This window comes from Varroa jacobsoni, unplaced genomic scaffold (assembly GCF_002532875.2).
Source record: "Varroa jacobsoni isolate VJ856 unplaced genomic scaffold, vjacob_1.0 scaffold_596, whole genome shotgun sequence".
Taxonomy (NCBI): Eukaryota; Metazoa; Arthropoda; class Arachnida; order Mesostigmata; family Varroidae; genus Varroa; species Varroa jacobsoni.
The window spans coordinates 48749-64214 of NW_019213498.1; the positions used below are offsets into that span (position 1 = coordinate 48749).

At 45.3% G+C, this 15466-nt stretch overlaps 1 long non-coding RNA gene across 1 annotated transcript in view; it reads right to left on the bottom strand.

Moving 5' to 3' along the window:
• The window catches only part of LOC147753282 (uncharacterized), a 38772-nt gene extending 28580 nt beyond the window's left edge, over window positions 1-10192 (bottom strand). The window contains exon 1 of the long non-coding RNA XR_015311668.1: window positions 10053-10192. This is a non-coding gene — a long non-coding RNA (uncharacterized LOC147753282). The remainder of the gene's footprint in view (window positions 1-10052) is intronic.
• Window positions 10193-15466: the final 5274 nt, after the last annotated feature.

Here is a 15466-nt window from a genome sequence, read left to right on the forward strand (position 1 = left end):
CATAAATTATTACAACAGCATTAGTTCTACAACATAAAGCAACTCGTTTTGTTTGCCGGATACTCACGGTGGTGGCGATCATAATAGAATAATAATACAAGTGGCCTGAACAGAAGCAGGTCTAACCATAAGTCATTTTTCATTTCTCCTTTCTCTCTTTTCCCCTGTCTTTAGGCTGCCTCTTTGTCTCTTCTGGTTTCTTTTTCGACGCTGCGAACGTCACTGTGGTATCCTTTAGTCGAAAGGCTCAGTGGCCTATATTTGACAGAAGGTCCCTTCCATCAGCACGAACAGCATAATCGACACAAGCAGTACGATAACTTTACTTTGTTGCTTTCCTTACAACTTGATTGCACTTCCTTTTCACATATATATGTATACGAGATGTCTAGGCTAAAAAGATTGGCGAAAAAACAGCGTTTTCTAGCGAATGGTCCCTGAAGTTACCCTTAGCTACCATTGCTCTTCTCTAAGGGTATATGATTATTTTGAATAGAATATGACTGAACACGTAACTAGACACGCTAAGCGTCTAGAGAACTTGGGATACTGTGAGAAAATTAGAAGTCTCAATGGTTCGAGAAGTTTTGCGAGGAGAAGTAACGACAGACTTAGCCTCCACCGGTTAACTTTCCATATCCTTGTTGACTCTTCGGCGAAGGCCCTCTGATTATGCCGTTTACAATACTGCTGCGTTGCGCGTTCAATGCAACGGTAAAAAAAATCTATTTATCAAATTGAATTGTTTTGCGTTACTGTTCCTTCGGTGCTTAAGGCCAGAGCTGTGATTGACGTGACGTGATGCAGACAGAAGTGACATACCACGTCATAGATTTAATGTGTCAATGACGTGATGTTAGAATAGCAATAGCCGATGTGTGCTTCCATATTTCAGTTAGTTGAGCAGCGTTTGCATTGGCGTAAAAAAAATGCGGTCGTCGCCCATCGAGGGTGGTCACTTAAATGAATGTTTCGAATTGTGTGTTCAGTACTGCTTCGGACGGCTGGCTTTTCCCAGCATGGGCCGAAGTTTGTCAACGCCTGGATTCGAATCTAGATCATTACGTGTCCACAGATAATGAGCGCGGCACGTAGTAAGTACAGAAGACCTCTTTGCGGCAACCATACCTGTAGATTATTCGAAGATCTGTACAGAATATCTAGGAAATATTTGAGACCTTCACATGCCTGATGTAAGGAGCTCTTTCTTCAATCGGCGTTATCTACCGCCGAAAACGGCTGTGTCAGTGATTAATCCTCAGCTAGTTTTCAATACTCGTTCCATGTTCTTGAAGGGGCTCAGATAAACACTCGTATCGTAGGCAAGAACACGTCAAACATGACACCGTCCTTGTTTTGTGCCATGTATGATGTCTTCTTAAATCACCTACAGTCATGAGCTTTGACGGAATGGCATCAATGTTGCTTCTTGTACTTTAAATTAGTCATATTATTCAGCTTGTCCTCGTTGAGATTCTGGACGTGTGTTGGACAGAGGAGATTCGGGAGCAATTTTCGCGTTACTTACGATAGGAAGGGAGGGAGGGATCAAACGGTTTAACTTGATAGGGTCTCTAGTGACATGGTTCTTGAGATGTAAAAATCAACAGCTATTTTCAATATGGGTCCTCTAAAAGCTATTCGATAACACTATTTCGACTCAAGCTTCGCCAGAATCGAACTATTGTTACCTAATTTTACGGCATGCTCTTCCCGTACTTTTAATTAAGGGAAACAGTAGACCCTGTCTTTCATATTAATCTGGGCGCATATATATTCACAAAGGACTCATCACAATAGAAGAACAATGCTCACACAAATTTCAGCTGCCCACTGAACAAGCATATTAATTTTTGTATGTAGCGGCGATTTTGGAGATAATGAGTATCATGTCAATGATAAAATAGCGCTGACGATGATAAGGTAATCGTAATTATTGATATGAGTGCGGATACCGGGCGAAATTGAGCGAAAGTAACGAAGTAGCGGCGCATGAGCAGCCGAACCAACAAACATACAGACAGAAAAATGAACGAACGAACAAGGAAAGAAAGGGAGCCACGATGCGGCATTAGAACGCCGAGCGCTTACTTGCTACTATTGCTCCCCTCTGATCGGTCGGTCGATCTGTTTGTCGGACGCTTTGTTGTTGTTACTGCTTCCTGGCTAACTGGAGCATCCATCGGCCGTCAGTCGGCGGCCCATCTACCGTTCAGTCGTTTAGCAGGCTTGCTATCTACCAACATATAGCATATCTGTCTGCTGCCATGTAATGCCGCAAGTTCTTAGCGCGTAGCCAACGCTGACAGCGCGTGCAGCAACGCTCGACAGACAGAAGGTAGTGATGGTTTTGGTGCAAGCCACGGTTACGGCGACTACCGTCGTTATGGTGGTAGCGACGGCGGAGCCAATGGCAAAACTAGGTAGTGTTACTACGTTAGCTCCCGCAGTACGCTAGCTAGCCAACGGCACACATCGCGTGCGCTCTATGCTGCCGCCGCCCCGTCGTTTCAGCGGGCGACGGTCGAATGACGGACCGAACGCGGCAGCCACTCAGGCGGCTGGCTGTGTCGCGCAGCGGCTGCGGCATCATCAATGAGTGAACGGAACAATAGATGAAATATCACATGACCCCCCCGATTTTTGGTCGTGCAACACTTCGACACGAAAATCATCACCATCTGTAACGCATGCATATACGACGCGTTGCTTTCGCATGTAGTTTGAGACAATGAATAGAGATAAGCGGCTAGGGAATATATTTTGTTCCTCGTTGTGGTTCATTATCGGTAATGATCGTGGTGATAATGTTCGTGATGACGATATTGCTGCTGATCATAATGATTACTTGAAAAAGGACCGGCTTTTGAGAAGGAGCGAGAGAATCGGTGCGATTGGACACCATAAGGCTTAGACCTACGTCGATGCCGTCAGTCGGTACATGGTTTGTGCAACTTCCGATCTTCTTTTTTTTTCGATGGCCTTCCTGATCCTCTCGGACCCCCAAATCGCAGAATATATGTATATGGTAACATTTATTCTTCATTGATGGTAATCTATTATAGCTGTAGCTGCAGTGGTCGGATATCAGTTAGCTGACTATGCCGTTCGGCATCTGTTTTGATGTGTTGTCTTTGAATTACGCTTCCTTTTTTTTGGTATATCGATTGTATTCTCCCGCCCAGTGGCGATGTGAGTGGCAGGAGTATCAGTGACTTCGTCCAATAGGTTAATAGAGACGAACTCGTCGACCTTGTAAATCTGCCCCGAGTTCTCACACCGGTGCGTATAAAGATGGTACCATGCGCCGGTGATTATCCTGCAGCAACGAACCGCATTGCAAAGCGACATAAGCCCATAGCTGCGTACCACACGGAACAAGGAACTCATACGTACGCCCCTGACAGGAATAACAGCATGAAAATGAAGAGCCAGTGCGTGCCTGAAGAGATAGCTGGACACACTACCGCTCAGCGAAGAACAGGCCAGCGAGAATTACATGCAACAAAAAAGATTAAAGATAAGAATCTTTGATCGAATCGGATCTCTGAAGCTTGGGTCTCTGAGGCCTCCCGTTACGAGATTTGCAAGCTGATGTGGCCGTTCACCTCGAAACTATTCTACTGGTTTTTCCGAGAGCCGGAAGGAAGCAGACTTGATAGTCAGCAACTGTAGAGAGATCAAGCTCAATGTAGCGTAGCTCAGCTCAAAATACCTCTGCAGTGAGGGTTAGTTGTGTGCGTTTGTGGTTCATCTTCGCAACGCTGGATTAACTCGATCAACGTGATTGTTTGCCGATGGAAAAATTCATTATTATTGACAAATGTTAGCAGGTGTTGGAGCATACTACCTCGTTACCTAGCTGTCTGAACGTCGAAAGTAGATTATGAGAATCAGTGTTGGGCACTTTACTGATTCTGAGCGAGCTTTGCTTTCCTTCTAATCGGTATACTGAAACACTGATACCGCTAGCTTTTTGTGCCTGAGCCATCGGGAACACTAGTCGTTACTTATGATAATAACAATAATAATAACATAATCCTGTTTTTCTTGAGGACACTGCTGTCCACATTAGCTACAAGCGTACGCGTTTCTGTCATATTGAATTCACGCCAATAACTAAGCATTGATAATGAAATAAACTATATTTTGAGCGACACACCCGAATGGAAATAGTCGTAGGAGTGGTAAAACAAAATATTCACAAATATAACTATTTGTTCATAAAGTTTCTATGTTAATAATAATAATAATAATGATGGCATTTTTAGCAGACGAATATGACGCCATCATCTAGATCGAACTGATCGATAGGGTCTGCATGCAAACCATGATGGTAAGTTAGAGGCGTGCTTCTTGAAATAAGACTGTCAGGAACTCCTTACGCTTGGTGCCATGGGGACCCGTTTGCACTAAATGTTCCCCGTTTAATAGTATGTTACTCAAATGTTATTCCTATCGTACCTGTAGTGGCCGTATGTTCATTGCTATAGTCTAACACGAACGCATAGGACCTGCAATTCTTGAATAGTTATAGGACTCCTACATGAACAGCCCATTGAATCATAGCTTTGTTCCTGTTGTGTTGGTGTTGTTGCTGCAACATGCATTCTCCACCTCTACAGAGGCGCTAAATGTCTCCTTAGTCTTGCACTATTTCTTTTTTATTGCCTAATTTGGCCAGTTCTTTGAGCTCTGCTACTTTATTGCACAATGATATTTCCATGTATGATATTTGTATATCATACATGCTCGTTCATTCGTCGACTGATTGGCTGGCTGGCTGGCTGGCTGGCTGGCTGGTCGTCAGATGGTCTACTGATTGTCGTTTGAGGGCTGCTGCCGCAATGTATCGCTCCAAAAGCAGGCGCTCGGCATCTCTAGTGGTGGCACGCATACACACACACACACACACACACACACACACACCGGTTGACGTCTTTCGCGTTCATCAGCACGGTAGGGATGCTGGTGATGTGATGTTATGACGGCATTCGTTTCGGCACTCCGGCTCTTCAGAGCTGTCTCCGTACGTCTCTCCGTCCGTTTGATCCACAAATGCTCGCTACTATAATAGTTGTGTTGCTGGTGGTGCTTGTGACAGCTCAGGAACGAGTGAAGCTCCTGAGCGTAGTTCATCTCATGCGTTTGGTGTGTCTATATGGACGGCTGTGCATCTGACTGTGTCAGTGTGAGTATTTGCCTGTCCGTACGCCCCCCCCCCCCCCCACCCCGACTGTCTGCTCGTACGTTTGTTGTCATTGCTGGGCGAAAGAGCATCACAGTCTAAAACTGTCTTACGGCCGCTAAGCAGCAGCGGTGGAGCTGAAACGACTGTTCTGTTAGATGGCGTCCAGAATCACAACCCGAGTCGTCGTCGTCGTCATCAGCACGAACATCAGCAACGGCGAAAGCACCAAGCGAAGTCAGTCAGGGCTTGCAACCGGTGGTGATCGTGGTGTTGATGGGTTCTATTGATGCTGGGGCTGCCGCTGCTGTGACTGTTACCGCTGTTGTTGCTGTTATGTGCCACTAGTCATAGTCAAGTCAAACCGTTCCGAAGTCAGCCGGGCAGGCAGGCAACTAGACAGACAAAAGCGGTATTGGAAGGCTCCGACTACAGGAACGACGTATGGTCGCTTGGTTATTCGGTGGTTCGTCGGCTTGATAGTCGTTCGGTAACGACAACGGCGGCGGCGGCGGCGGCGTCAGCAGCATTAACACAAGAATCACCACTACAACAACTGCTGCTGCTGCTGCTGCTGCTGCTGCTGCCACCACTACAGAGCGTTAAAGCCGTAGCGGTGAGCTACGTTCTGGGCCCAACTGAGCTATCATCTATCTATTTGGTGACGGGCGAACGGATCGCGTTGAGCCACCGCGGCTGGGCTGAGAACCACTGCAGAGGAGTGCTGGCAGTAGTCGTATATGGCAGCGTCGATGCTGGTGATGGCGGCGGCGGTGGTAGTAGTCGTGACTGACGCCGCCACCTATGGGACTGGCGTCGACTGCAATCGAACAGTGAAGAGCGGTACCGACCCACAAACCTACAGGTTCATGGCGCACAGCGTAACAGCTACAGGTAAAAGAGCCAGCAGGTAACAACAACAACAACTACGACGACGGCGACGACAGTGCAGCAGCAAAGCCAACGTTCGCAGGAGAGTTACAGCAACTGCAGTAGCGGCGATCGGCATCGCAATAGGCATCCGCCTATGTGCGGTATCAGCGACGTTTGGCAGCAGTAAAGGCTACAAAAGCGTAGCGATAGTAACAAGCAGACGAAGCATAAGAAGTCAGTCAGCGAAAAAAGCAGATGTAAAGGAACAAGTGACGAGAGACGCGACGACTCGGGAAGCCAGCAGACAGGCAACACTCAACAACGAAAATAAGGTCTCGAACACAACAACAAAATATATATATATATATATATATACACCACTGCTGAAAAGAAAAACACCAGCTATCTATTATTTACTGCTACTATAGCACTACTATGTATTCTTGAGGCGTTGTAGAGGATCAGCGAGAATCGTGAAATTGAACCGCGGCAAAAAATAACCGCCCGCGAATCTAAGAAACGATAGTGCGAGAACACACGCGAGCACCGTAATGAAGACGTGCGTGTGTGTGTGTGCTACTCAAAGAAGACAAACGCGGCATAGAACACCTAATGCAACGAGTAGGTTCGCTGTCAAACTTTCGATGGTTGCCGAAATGGTCAAACGGTTTTAGCCGACGTCCAGAACAGCGGGAAGATTGTGGGTATCAGATGGTAATGCTAATCTCACTGTAGGTCATAGTTGGAATCAAATAAACGTCCTGTCCTTCTGGCCTCCTGGAAAAATAGATATCGCCACTGCTCTCGCAGCCAGAACAGCGACAGCTAACGCGATGTGAAGGACTCATTCGCTTGCTCACAGCCCGGCAATATACGTACGGAACAGTGGAATGGCAGATAGAAAAAAGCCTGGACAGCCGGCAGCAGCCGCCGCCACGGCAACGACGACGACGGCGGCGGCGGCGGCGGCGACATCAACGCCACCACTACTGACAACAACAACAACAACACGGTTAAACCGCCAAACAATAACAGATATAATAGTAATCGACGAACAGCGAGACCATAACGAGCTACAGAATCTCTTTGTTGTGAATAGAAGCAGCAGAACAGGTTGGCAAACACATAATTAAGTGAACAAGTATCTAAGGCAACGGCCAGCAGCGGTACGGTGTATTTTAACTTTCAGGTGATGACGATGACGCTGGGTACTGATTAGTCCAGCCAGAAACAGCTGAAGCAGCTGCATGATTCAGTCAGGATAACAACAACTGCGAGGGGAGATTAAATGTTCATACAAAAAATGAACAAGCGATAATAGGGACAAGAGAATGAAACACAAAATCACCAGCAGGCCACATCAACAAGAAGGATATATAGGTATGTGTGTGTATATGGTATTTGCACGACGCATAGTGAACTGGCTTGTTATACGATGGGAAGGATCATTTCTACTATCAAGGTTACCACGATAGAGGGGTGGAAATGTGCCCTGGCAGAAACGGTAACAGGAACAGCTATGGACTCAACAAAAGGCGTCAGCGGAATTTGCTACGCTGAAATGGCCTAATTGAACTTCCGCAGAGTACGCATCTCGTGATCCGTAATCGAAGAAGGAGCTATAATAGTGACAGGAACGATTGACCTAAACGTATGCTTGCATCGCGCATATAATAGCGTCGTCTGCTTAATTTTCTAACGCAGATAAGTCTGAAAATTAAATTGCAGTATAGGCAATAGATTATATTTTAACCTATGACCGCATCAGTCTGTTATGGCCCTGGCAGATATTTGCTTCGATAATACTTGTAATTAATTCAGCAAGCTTTAGCCGTCATCCGCCTGCCGCTAATTGTACGTCACAAAATAATCACTAAGCAAACGAGAGGCAAAAGCTGAGACCATTAACGAATATCGCATAGGCTCATCAAAACCCTGCCTTCGTGACATAATAGGAAAAAAATATTAGACAGAGCTCAAGGACAGGCACCTGTGCCAGAAGGTCTTAACTTTACTGCCCTATAATTATGAGCGATCGAGTTTGGATGTAGAAGGCTGCTTGCCTGCTAAATTGCATTGCAGCTTATTACTAAGTGGCAGGGTATTATTTTGGTGAATGATCTGTAGAAACTAAAAAAACTGGAGTAGCATACAATGGAAAAAACTTCATATTCGGGGCTTGCCTATCTCCTGATTGGAGAGCCTAAAGTACAATGCACAACTATCTATAAGCGCAGGTCTGTTTTAAGGTCGATCCGTTCCGACGTATGGGTCCATCGAATATGCTGGTAATTGTGTAACACAGTAACTTTCTAAAAGTCCTAAGGTTATCTTATGCAAAGGTTAATCTTCCGGAATGTAGAAATAACAAAATAGTACTTTGGTAGCGGTGACATGTTCAGAATGTGTGCCTATAAAACGTTGCATAAATGCAACCGACAATGTGAACTTCCATACAGTTGGAGTAAATTGCAGGTGTATTTATCTGTTCATGTATGTACGAATGCTTATTCGACCGTTTACATACGTGCATCCGGCCTAATTAAGCCAGTAGTAGTAATTTCGACAACGTTTGACATCAGCCAGTCAACAAAAAAGAAAAAAACAGAGATCGATGAATAGTGTTGAATGTCCCTTGCGTCTTGAAAGGTCAAAACGGGTGAGCCCATTTTCATGAAGCGAATCGTGTCCAGTGAAAATTGAGGGTTCGCTTGGGCTGAACCAGGTAACGCAATGCGCCATGTACAATGACGATAGTAACTGGTGTTAGCGTTGGGCTTTATTGTGATATTGTTGTTGTCTGTGTTGTTTCCTCAAGTCCCCACCCCGTTCGCCGTACGTTTGCACGCTCCGCCGGCGACTATAATGATACCCCTCTCCGTTGGCTGGTTTTAGCCCATGGCTGTGTGTAGCGTGCGTGCGTGCGTGTGTGTTTATGTGGGTCTGTATACAGGGATGCCTGCGTGATGGTCGCTATGCGCGTGTATTATTGCTTCTACTGCTGCTGCTGCTGCTGTCGATGGTGTGAGTAGTGTTCTTAGTAGATGCTGAAACTGCCTGGGCTTCTGTTCCGCAACGAGAGACGGAATCAGGCGACCGCATCCCCACGATCATCAGTCTGATCCGCTTCATTGCCCCAAGGACCAGAAGCAGAGCCGCTGCTGATATTAGCAGCTGTGACTGTTGTTGTTGTTGTTTCGCCTGTTGCTGCTCAGGAATGGCGACGCGTCTACGCGAACTAAACTGCAGCGGCGGCGGCGGTGGCGGCGGCGGCGGCGGCGGCAGCAGCAGCAGCAGAAACAGCAACAACAAAAGATATAGTGCGACAACCAACAAGCAAACACTTCATCTAACGAATATCTTTTACGAAAATGGCGCCATCAAGTGGCATTTCCACTTCGTTCACATCATCGTCGAGGCGACCACAACGCCATCTAGCTTTCATCTGATCAGACATTTTGAACAACTAGATAGAATCATTAAACATCTTCGGATGAAAACTGTGAGTGAGAGTGCTGCCACTTGTTAAGTGTCTCAAACAAGGTCAAACCAACAGTTCGCAGCCTTTTAGCCGTCCCTCGATCGAAGATCAGCGTTGGCTTTTTTTTTTGGTGTGATTCGGAAGGAAACGATATGCAAACAACGAGCAGCTGTCTATCAGGAAACGTTGGCATAGCAATTTCGATCGATTTCGATTTGGACGTTCTTTAAAGAACGGTGCAACAGTGAATTGGTACGCCCCATTGAGGACTACGGACATCTAGAGATGCGACTACACACAACTAGATAAAATGCCATGTTGTAAGGTTAATCTTTCTTTGCTAATAAAAACGCGCAACGCGATTACTAGTACTAGCCATAGCCAACTTCAATACGTGCGCATGCCTGCGTACATGCTTTATCGTGTAACCTATATTAGACTTTATTGTAAAGCTGCACTCGGATGTATCTCAAGTGCCTTAATAGTACTAATAATAATAGCAGCACTCACTTTTAGCGGCCTCAGTGACAGCGTGTTTCGTTAGTTGCTGTCTGCACACACGATCGGCACTCCGCGTTGTCGTTGCGTGCCATTTGTTGGTTTTTTGGTCGGTCGGTCGGTTGGTCGGTCGGTCGGTCGGTCGGTCGGTCGGTCGGTCGGTCGGTCGGTGCGACATTCAACATTCGAATGTTGAGAAGGGGCCAAGAACTCGACTGCAAACAACCAAACGGAGCAAGAGAAGACGACGATGACGGCGGCGGCTGCGGGGGAAATAAGAAGAAAAACCACCGAGAAAAAAAGAGCGAAGGAGAGGAGCGAGAGTCAGTGCCGGTGGAGGCAAACGAAGACGAAGCTGAGAAGCAGAAAATGACGGAGAGACGTTGAAGGGCCCCGTGCCACCACTACCATCACCATTAGAGTCGTCGTCATTGCCGCCGCCGCCGCCGCCGTTGATGAAGTTGGCTAAGCCGCCGCAAATGCGCCGTCTCTACGCGCCGTTGCTATAGCGGTGCAGTCATCCCTGTCGTCCCCGTCGCTGCGATTGTCGACGACGGCGACAACAACTGCGCCAGCAGCGCAACGTAACAGGGGCCAAAGCAAAAGTTAAAAAGGGACTGAGCAGCGAATAGAAGAGAATTGCGCGCCAACGCTGCTGATGCAGGCAGCAGTGGTATCAAAAAGCAGCGGACGACAACGACGAAGACGAGAGAATGAATTGCGACGAGAAATGAGGAGCGAGCCATCGAACGAACGAACGAACGCGAACGGCCCCGACCGAGCGACCGACCAACCGACTTCCTTCGTCTTCATCTCTTTCTTGTTATTATTGTTCCTGCTGTTATGTGTAGTAGGGGGGATGAATAGAAAAAGAGCGAGATAAATATAGAAGATAAATAGGTAGTGAAGGGAAATAAGCGAATCGGAATGAGGAGGGAGATCAGCAGCAAAAAAAAAAAAAACTGGTATGGCAAGGAACGCAACAGCACCGGTTGCAGCGGCCACCATACGCACTCACACCTCTCAAGCATGGGACCATTTGTGGTACTAGAGGATTGCTTCGGCAATATGAGATGAACCTCAAGCAGCTTCGTTTGGTCCAAACAATGACGATGGTGTTGTCGATAAAGCTGCTGAATTGCAAACTACATTTTGTTTGTCTATCGCCGACAAACGCTCCGGATAGGCCAACAGTTTTCGAGGTGTTGTACCGAGAATTCCTTCAAGACCTGTATGCTATTGTGATAAATTAACGGCACTGCAATACCATATTACTGGAATTACATTGCTTACAACTGCTTCTTCCAGTATCGACCCGTGGGCGCTGACTAACAGAAACCAACACCAATGTATTTATATTGTATTTGATCTTTTTTTTTTTTATTGAAAGAGGGGTGCTTCATTTTTCTATCCTAGAGCAGGAGGAGATCCAGTTTTGTATTAACATTCATCTTGATTTTTTGGTCATCCTGAAGTTTATATTTCAATTTTATCTGGATTTGAATGAATTATTTCGAATGTAATTTGTATACTCTTTGGTAAATATAATTTTGCGATAACACACACAGCTTTGTTTACAATTGTCTTTATTTATATTTTAAACTTTTATCTACAAAGAATATATATGCATGATTCAATTTTCCTTTTACAGAGGGTAAAAAAATTAGTTATGACTTTTTAATACTTTTGTTTATTTCTAGCTTAAGCGTTTAGCCGCAGTAAAATATGCATGCGTATCAATATCTGTTACTACATAGTTGTTGTCGTCGTCGTCGAAGCACTAGTGATAGAGGAGGCGGAGGAGGAGGAGGAGGAGGAGGAGGAGGAGGAGGAGAAGGAAGAAGAGGTGGGAAAGGACTAGCGTAGAACAACAAATGTGCTTTTTCGTTCATTCGTTACTTCTTGAAAAGGTTGCACTTTCTTTTTCAGCATCACATTACTGCCACTCCGCTATTATTATCGTTTTTGTTGTCGTCATCTTCTTAAACTTTGTCTTCATATCCTCGTCCCTCTGCCCCGTTCAATCGCCGTGATGCTTTTTGTGTAAATGTGTCGGTCTGTCTGTATGTGGCCAGCCAACAGCTGGGGCGGCGAGCTGCTTCTTTTTGGCCGACGCTAACGACGGCGGCAGCGGCAGCGGCAGCAGCAGCATCGAGACGACGCTCCATTGGCGAGTGAAGGAATATAGATCGGTTGGTTAACTGCTTGATCGTTCAATGGCTGTGTTACCACCAGTAGAGTGGTAACGATGGCGTTTACAGTGCGATCGCCGCAATGTCAGTACTTTAAACAGGGATAGAACAGTCCGCTAGACCCAGCGGGCCGTGCAGCACCGTCTAAGAATACAACAACGCACTTGGACGACAACAACAACAACAACAATAACGCTAAGGTCAGCAACAACAACTTCTTCTTATACATAGAACACAATGTACTGTAAAGGTTGAATAGGCGGATGAAGACATGATATGAACGCATCGCCGATTGTTGAAAAATAAGCTATAGTTGCTCAATAGTGCATATTAGGTAACTGTCATCTGAAAATTGAGGAAAATCTTTGTGACGATACAGCTTACACGCAAAACGATTGTCCGGAAAGGTGAGTGCAGTAAAGGCGAAAATCTGCAGAATAAGAAATTACTTTGTGTGTACGCGACAAGCGACCGGGAATCGGAAACGAAGTCTGTGCGATATTAGTGCGTGCCGCCTTTAGGTCGAAAGAAGGGGGAGCCCTGTTTCAAACCTATCTCCTGTGTCCCATCTTTTGCATATGCTATAGCTACAGAGCGCAGTGCTAGGGCTGCGTTCTGCGGCTATAGCATATAACCGTAATAGTTTTGCGTGCTTTTATCTATGCGTACGTACATATAAAACGTATGAATCTATGCCTACAGTGGATGAATAAGCTTATCTTCCTTTTTTTTTTTTTATCGAGTACACCTTAAAGAATTCCCCTATTCGAAGACAGTTACACTCTGCGTGCACTGAAGCCATGTGCATGCACGTATGTTCACAGGGTACAATATGTCCAGCATTGTTTCAGACTTAAAAGAGCTATAGAGTAGCTTATAAAAGCACGCATGGGCAGCGACGGTACCGAACGCATCACCGAGGCATCACTACCGTCAACATGGACAGTGATCGTTGCTTGGTGATGATGGGCTCGTTTCATCCGCCTGCCGACAACAACAACAACTTTCTTCAAGATCTGTCTTGTTAATCCATCTTCGGTGAAATAACATAAATTCAGTAAAAAAAAACTGATCTCACGATCAGCAGTGTCATCATGGTCAAAGACGAAGGTTATGATCGTATTGAGAACGAAATAAGTAGCGGAACTGGAATACGTCTATTTGGGACGCCAGCAAGCGAAGACAGTAGCGTGTGTACGTATCGATAGATGTCAAATGGATGTAACCATAGTACAGAATCTAATGTTGCAACTTCGTGCAACTTCCGTAGTGTTTAATATCGGTGGGCGGATTGGCTCACGGCATCGAGCATTATACTACTCGATGCACTCGCGCCATAAACGTAACTCAGGCTAAGGCCAATAAATAGGAGCCAAATAATAAATGGAGTTTTACATTTAGCAGCGCCTCTTCGCGACAGTAACAGCCGTTCCTCGAATTCTCATTGTGTATACTCGTTATTCTGTTTAGCGTGGTAGAAACAGGTTGACATTCGCGCACCCGCATATATAAAAGTGCATCATTTATCTGCACCTTCACAGGGTCAGGTAATCACCCGCAAAGATACAGACACACACACATCAACTGAAACAGTCATTCAAATACTTTATTATGTAGAATGTTACCATCGGGTGTTTCATGCATATCAGATAGCGTAAGTGGACATATCAGGATCTCTGTATCTCTGGCATTTTGCTACTGCCACAGTTGATTATGTCAAGACTTCAAATATTAAGGCATTCGAACAGTAGGTTTGGCAGTCTCCTTCGATTTAGGCTTGTACGAACCGGACCTTGTCACCATTTAAGTGGACAATTTACTAACTACATTTGAGAAAGGAGTCAATGTACGAGCGAGCGACAATGGAATAGAGAATGCTGGGGCTGCAGGATACGGACGAGGGTTGTTAAAACTTCTGAAGGTAAACAACGATTAGACTGGTACATTAAAAAAAGTGACTTTTTTCATTTAATAGAAAACGCAGGGTTTCGCGCTCGAATTCTAGAAACGAAATAGTTTGCTCTGTATTCGCCGTCGCTCTTTATGACCTTCTTATACCCCCAGGTACCGTATTGAATCTCTTTAGTCTGAAGCCGTTAGGTCTTGTACTGAAGAAGTCCACCCAATTTCTGAGACCTTCTTTATTGTCAAATGTACTGTTCTTAAGGTCTGGTTAATACAGTGAGTACAAAAGAGCCTCCCAGCCAAACTCTCGCAGGGCGGCTTTAACCATTGACTTGTCTGTCGGATTGTTTCTATCGGATAGCCTTGTTAAAACAGAACTTTGGGCCTACGCATATCTCCCTTAGCTACTCATTCCTTTCGCTGGTCCATATCGATGTGGAGACGTAACCTCTCGTCATCCGTGACAGATATCATTGCTGGACGAGACGTTGAGGGCCAATGACGAGCCGTGATTCGCCTCATTTGCAGAGCATCCAGGCTTTGAATTTCTGACAAAATCCGACGAAATTAATCGTGTGTTTGTAACCTATCCTCACAACCAGTTTATATGTGGTATGTCCGCCCGGAGGCATAGCTTGTCGACTTGAGGTAATCGACCCCGTCTTTGAACGTAGCAAACTTGTTTAAGTACTCCTCTTAGTTATAGAGTTCTTGCTGTGAGTACACAGCTATGACAATATCTAGGACTTTTCGAGCAGCCTTTTGACCTAAGCAAAAAGTGAACTAGAACAGAGGTTAAAGATGCTTTGCTCACCAGAAACGTTCTTCTTTAAAGTATGAATTTGAGTTACTCTTTATTACACAACGGGCAGCAGGTTACAATCGACCCGTGGAACTTTCCTATGATATCTATAATCAAATAAACAGTAGACAAATAAAAGGAAAAGAAACAGAAACTGTCGCTACTTCTCTACTGACCCAAGTCGTCCTTTGTCGATCGTTGCACCCTAATTCTCTGCTCCAAACGACTGTTGTTAATTTAATCAGACCAAAATGGCCTGACTATGACGATATTTATTTGTTTACAATATTATGGGTCTACGAGTGCGGATTTTTATAAGTGCTTTTCAAATCACCGGTGTTTTAAGGTCAGGACGTTGTAGTGTCGAGAAGCATCTACGAAAAGGATTCGTTTAAAGTGCCTCGTTCCTGTTCTGGAACAATGGAATCTTGCTAAAGCGATATTATAAAGATTTCTGTTGTCATGCAATATTCCTCAGACATTCAAATATTCATCTTTCTACGCAATTTTCCGAGGTGCCTTACGGA